This window comes from Adiantum capillus-veneris, chromosome 16 (assembly GCF_014529385.1).
Source record: "Adiantum capillus-veneris isolate H3 chromosome 16, ASM1452938v2, whole genome shotgun sequence".
Classification (NCBI taxonomy): Eukaryota; Viridiplantae; Streptophyta; class Polypodiopsida; order Polypodiales; family Pteridaceae; genus Adiantum; species Adiantum capillus-veneris.
In genome coordinates this window covers 9,308,472-9,314,862 of record NC_140946.1, presented here as the reverse complement: position 1 = coordinate 9,314,862, position 6,391 = coordinate 9,308,472, and the positions used below count along the sequence as shown (strand labels likewise).

The following is a 6,391-nucleotide window of genomic DNA, read 5'->3' as shown; positions in this document are numbered from 1 at the left end:
GGGGGAGTAGGGTTAGGGGTCAACGAGTTGTGATGGATTGTGGAGTAGCTTTCCAATGACTTAGAGGAGGGGATTATATGGGGGTCCATGCAGGGTGGGTGGCTGAGTTAAACACCGAGGATTCTGGCTCCTTGGCTTATCACTTCTCCTCCGGGTGTGTGAATCCACCCTAGCTCTCTTTCCCCCTCTGTTATCATGTCCCGAGGGTAATACTGCTTTTGGTAGGAATAGATCCAATTCACCTCCATGGGAGTTTGGTGGTGAGTATTGGAAGAGGGCAACATGCTTGAAGTAGGCCTTAAGTCTTTCTCTATACATCACATGTATTAGGAGGGCTTTGATGGCCTCTTGCCCCTTTGTAGCAACCCACTTGAGAAATTTCAGTGTTGAGTTTGAGAAAGTCGACAGGGAAAAAAGCCTAAACCTTGTGTATCATGAGCCACAATGCATGGTCGAACTATAAGACATTTCCATCTTTGTAAGATTCACCTATGAACTCACTCACATACACACTTGATAAATGGTATGTCTATGTTACATAGTTGATTAGTGAAGTAGTGGACTCGGCCAATGAGTGAGATCACCCCTTTGACCCCCAAGCCACAACCTAGATCTTATGAGCATCTTTGGGTCTCAAAGATGGACATGGTGAAGGGGCATTCCATTAGGAAGGGTTCTATGATATAAGAAGAGTTGGTCATTAAAAGTTGATTAAGCCCAAGCTTGGAAGCTGCTTTATCTTTGTCATTGAGCACAGTAAGTAGAAACCCTTAATTTATTGGTGCTAGTAAGGCAAATTACCAAATGCCCATACCTTTTGGTTTGTATCTTGTAGCATAATTTCAAGCACTTGATTAGGTATGAAGGGTCACTATAGGTACACTTGGGAGGAGTGACCTTCTCCATGTAGGCTCCATTGATAGTGAACTCTTGTGTGACCACTTCAACTTCATTCGCTATAAGATATTCATGGATGAGGTTGCTTGTTGGGTTCATAGAAGGGGTTAAGGGGAATTCTGGGGGGCCTTGCAACATATCTCTCCTTCTTTGCCTCATTAGGGGGCCATTCCTTAATTTTCTCCCATGAAGTTCCATGAACCTACGCATGACATACGGAGAGTGTACTCTCCGCTCCTTTTGTTCTTTGTTGTCTTCATCAAGGACATAATTGATATTAGTAATCAGAACCTGTAATCTAGCAATAGTTGTAGTGGGATTTTCTTTAGCCATAGCATATAGTCTAAGCCATGCGGGTCTGTCCAATACTGTAAATAGCTTGATCTCACATTGCTCTTCACTATCCAAGTTCTGCAGATCATGTTGGATAATGGTATTGTGGAAGGCCGGGTCCTTGATGAATAAAAAACGGCCTTGGATAAGGCTCGGGATCGCAGGGAGCGAGGTTTTGTAGGAACCGTCCTTGCTTAGTTCAATTTCTGTCAAGTCAATAGTATGCATCAGCTTGGACCTTGAATTGTTTGAGAGTTTTTGTGGCCAAAGTAAAAAAACTCATGGAAAATAACAACCTTTTAGTAGGTCTTCACCTCCTTGCCTACTTTCGTCCACATTTGGTTTGCATATTGACAATCAAATTTTCATGGCTTATTATATTGCAGCTCATTTGATGCCGAGGAGTTTGTCCTAGGATTCAAAGAGGATGTCGACAAAAGTCCAGAATTCTATGACAATAATTAAGCTTTTCACAGGTTCCTATCATCTCTCCTCATGTCTGTTTGGTCAGGTAAAAACACATGAGTTGCAAATTATAATGGTTGCATGCCTTGCTGCAAAATGTCTTATGGAGAGACAGTTGCTCCAACAATCCAAGATGTTTTGGATAAAAAATGGTGGAATGAGGCTCTAGTAGAGTTTGAGAATCAGATCGAGCAAGATAGGTCTGTCTCATTTGGAAAATTGGTGTATCTTCTTTAGCATTGCAATGATATTGATGGGCTTGCAAGATGTCAAAAGTGCAGAAGTACATCATAGCCTTTCTTCTTAATAATCGCGTTGAGATGTATTCAAAATGAGGAAGCCTTATAGCTTCATGTATGGTCTTCAGTAGTATGAGCAATCACAATGTGTTCTCTTGGACATCAATACTTTTAGCTCATGTGAAACATGAAGAAGTTGAAACTGGAGTTCTTTTATTTGGCAAATTGTTAGAGACATGTGTAGAGCCTGAGGAACATGGGAGCATATGTTGGAAGTCTTTGAACATATGCAATCAAAAGGTGCAACTCAACCCAATGAGCTAACATATGCAATTGTTCTTTGTGCATGCAGTGGCCTTTGTTTGGAAGAGAAAGGGAGGTCGATGCATATAGACATAGTAAAATGTGTCTATGACCTTGATGTTTTTATTGCAAGCACCCTCCTTGACATGTATGCAAACTGCGGCTTTCTAGATGATGCAATTCACGTATTTTCTAACTTTCCAACTCCAAATGTTGTCACATATAACTCCATGCTTGTAGGGTATGCACAACAAGGTGTTGGAGAGAAGGTGCTCAAATTATTTGAAAAGATGCAAAGAGAAGGTCCGACACCTGATGTGGCCACCTTTGCAAGCGTTTTGCAAACACGTGCCTTCATGGAAGCTTTTGAAAAAGGAAAACAGATACATTTGCAAATTGTGAAAGATGGAATTGAGTCGAATGCTGTAGTAGCAAGCAATCTAGTTTCTCTGTACTCCAGGTGTGGCACCATGGAGGACTCACAAGTTATCTTTGATAACATACGAGATAGAGGCATTGTATTTTGGAATACACTAATAGCAAGCTACTCTCTCCATGGCCCCTCGCATATGGCTTTTTCTCTATTTGAGCGAATGCAAAAGGATGGTTATAAGCCAAGTTCAGTCACATTTGTGAGTGTCTTAAAATCTTGTGCCATCCTTGCATCTTTAGACCAAGGGTAGTGTTTCTTTATGCACATGGTGAAATTGTCATTGGTTCAGCTTCTTGACAACACGAAAAAGGTCTACGCTATTTCCATCGGATGGAAAGCAAGCATATCCCTCGAAATTCAGTCACCGATACTTTCGTATTGAAGGCTATGTTACATCTTGAAGGCATGTGGCTCTATGCAAGTGCTTGAGGAGCTTCCTGTTTGGAGTGTGGAATCTTCAAATGCACTGATAGTCTATTTTCAATCGATGCGAAGCGAGGGCCTCTCCAGATGCAATCACCTACACAGGCATCTGGAAGGCATGTGGCTCTACACAAGATGCTGATATGGGCACAAAAATTCACAATTACATTGCTGAAAAAAGATGTCGTGCTTGGCAGTCTTGGTTGATATGTATGCAAAATGTGGTGCATTTGAGAAAGCACAAAAAGTGCTCGAGGAGCTTTCTGTCGCCTCTTGGAATGCCTTGATTGGAAGATGTGTGCAACAAGAGAAGGTCCAAAAAGCTCGAGGTTGTTTTCAATTGATGCAAAGCATTAGAATGCATTGGTCGTGAGATATGCACAACAGGACCAGGGCCAATTGCAGAATGTGTGCAACAAGAGGAGCGTTAGAGGCTATTGAAAAAATATGCCATGCTTGGCACTATCTTGGTTGATATGTATGCCAAATGTGGTGCCCCTTTTACGAAATCACAAGAAGATGCAACAACATGTGTTAATGAGTGATTCTTATGTAGATGCTGGCATGTCAGAGAGGACATAAAAATTTGAATGCATGAGGATTAAGCATGGTGCTCAAAAGCAACTAGGCCACAATTGCTAGATTGATGCAAGTGGACGGGCTCAACGATTTGTTAATGAAGCTATCCTGTAAGGCAAACATATCTAGTTGCAAAATATCATATGTACCTATTGCGCTCATCTCTGTCCCCTACCACTGCAAAAGAGCCTCTCGCCTCTTCCATAACAAAGCTTTGGTGATGCAATTTCAGACTTTGCCTTGGCCACCCCGCCTCCAGTATGCACCCACCATGCTCAAAATGGTCAATGTAAAAGAGTCCTCTCGGCTCTTCCATACCAAATCTTGGTAACACAGCTTCAGGCTTTGCAATGTCCACTCGACCTCCACTATCATGTTTGTTTCCAGCAGTGCATACAGAAGGTTAACTACAACCTACGTGCAGTGACGAAAATTGCACGGTGAGTAAGCATTACCATTTTTTTCATTTTTGAAACTGAGAGTGCAGTTAATGAGCGCGCTAAAAATTGTATGCTGTCGTGGGAATGGCACGTTCCCTCGTATTATAAAAATTGAGGAGGATTGTGCGAACTCCCCATGCAAGGAGACTTGCATGTTTTAAAAAATAAAATGAAAAATAAAACAGGAACAACAAACAATTAATAACATTGACATCTTCTATGATTACGAACATTAAGATTTACAAAACTCTGACCTTTCTTGTGGTTTTTTGTGAGGTACACTTTTGTAACACTACAATCGATATCCCAAACACACTTCAGGTAAAAAAATCTAACACGATTTGATGAAACTCTATGTGTGTGTGTGTGTGTACGCGCACACGCGTTTCGTTTTAATGTCTTTCCTCTTAGTTACTAAATATCTTAGACATAATTAATAGCATCAAACAATAAAACTTATTGATTTTATGGCCTACCCCAAAGGGGGCACGCCTTAGTGATGGTTTCCCTTTTTGTCAATGAAAAAGAGAAGATTATTTAAAAAAAATTACATAAATTTTTTATTGTATGAAAGAAATAGAAGATCTTCATTACTAAAACTTCAAAAGACAAGATAATGCTATCTTTATTGGTGGGTGGAATTGGGTGATACTCTCAGTAAATAAAACAATCATCGAAATTTGTGGAAGATTTTTTTGAAGTTGTGGGAGTAGTGGCCTCGATTTTTGACCTTCCCAAAGGGCAAAGGCTCACTTTCCCAATGATCCACAATAGTGATTTTATTTTGGCCTTCCTTTCTTTGCGGACTAAAAATATTTCTAGTGCTTATGTAGAAGCAAAAAAATATTGTTAGTGGATTAAAATGAATGTACTCTCATGATGAGGTTATATTCAACCGATGGTAATAACAACAGTAAGTGGGAGACAGGAACTGAATTGGAGGTAAAAGTGGCAGCCTGCAAGCATGCGGGAAAAGCACATTCAAAGTACCTCCCTCTAGCAAGAGCTGTTTGTGGCCCGTCGTGGGTAGCCAGCAAGACCATGCTCCCTCCCTTGCTAGCCATATCCATAGCTTCTGCCCTGCTCTGTGCACTTCCTCCACATGCACGCTTTGCTGTCATCTGCCATTGCGCCTCCTCTATTTCTCAATCTCCCTTCCGAAGTTCTGTAGCAACCTGCACTGCCTCTTCTCCTCGTGGAACCATCTTCATCAAGTGGCCTTCCACTTCTTTTTATGGGGGCCAAGAGCACCCTTCATAGCCACCTGGCCCATCATGGCCACAACATTCTTGTCTTCGCGTAGATGGCATCACTGCTCAGGTTCACGACATGCAAGACGCGGGCCTCCATCTCCACATTTTCCCCTCCATAAAGTCCTCTTTGGAATTTTGGGTGGGTGGGATACCAGCTTTGTGACAGTTAATGTCAACATTCCCTTCAATATCGTGCACAATGAAAACATAGCTCTTCCACCTGCAAAGGTGACAGAGATGGGTAGGACTATAGTGGTGTCATGGAATGGCATGGCTTACGAGATGTTCACTCTAAAATTATGCATGAGCTGAATTGGTAGCAAGAAGGGAGCCCTCTCAGAGTACACGTCGAGAATGGTAGAGGGGCGAGGCTGATCTTTTCCAGCGACTCCGATCGCCATGTGGCCATGAGCGACTATGCCAGCAATGTCCTTAAGGCCATCTATTAGATCCCGCTCCATCACCTAGACACCGTCATCAATGGTGTGGATGATTGGGTCTTTTATCGTCATGCCTTTGCAGTGTAGAGCTTCCACATGGGCGCATGCTGCCCATAGAGCATGGTTATCGGCATCAAAATTTCATAGTGCATCCAAGGACTACCCTCTCCTCTTTCACTCCTATCTGCAGAGAACCCCTCCCTCTTCCTCCTCATTGCGGGCCACTCACTACAGAGCCCTCTCACTCACCGATGGTGCTGGGGCTGTTAGCGGCATCACAATTTTTCTGGTGCATCCAAGGACTACCCTCTCCTCTTCCGCTCCTATCAGCAGAGAACCCTCCCTCTTCCTCCTCATTGCGGGCCACTCACTACAGAGCCCTCTCCCCCACTAGTGGTGCTGGGGCCGTTGCGGTCTGCCCAACTTTGTGCATTTATGCAACCAACGCCTTCGACATCTACATTAGCCCCAGTAATTTGTGAATATAGGGGCCCATACCACTCGTAGGCGATGCTCTATAGATTCCGGCCACACTTTTCTCGAGTATCAACATTCATGCAAAGCGTACTGAAGGATAGTAGATAGG

The 6,391-nt window shown here is 42.8% G+C and overlaps 1 pseudogene; it reads left to right on the top strand.

Annotated features, from left to right (window-relative positions):
• Positions 1-2,200: 2,200 nt before the first annotated feature.
• LOC147438539 (pentatricopeptide repeat-containing protein CRR2, chloroplastic pseudogene) lies at positions 2,201-2,920 on the top strand (annotated as a pseudogene).
• The last annotated feature ends 3,471 nt before the right edge of the window (positions 2,921-6,391 follow it).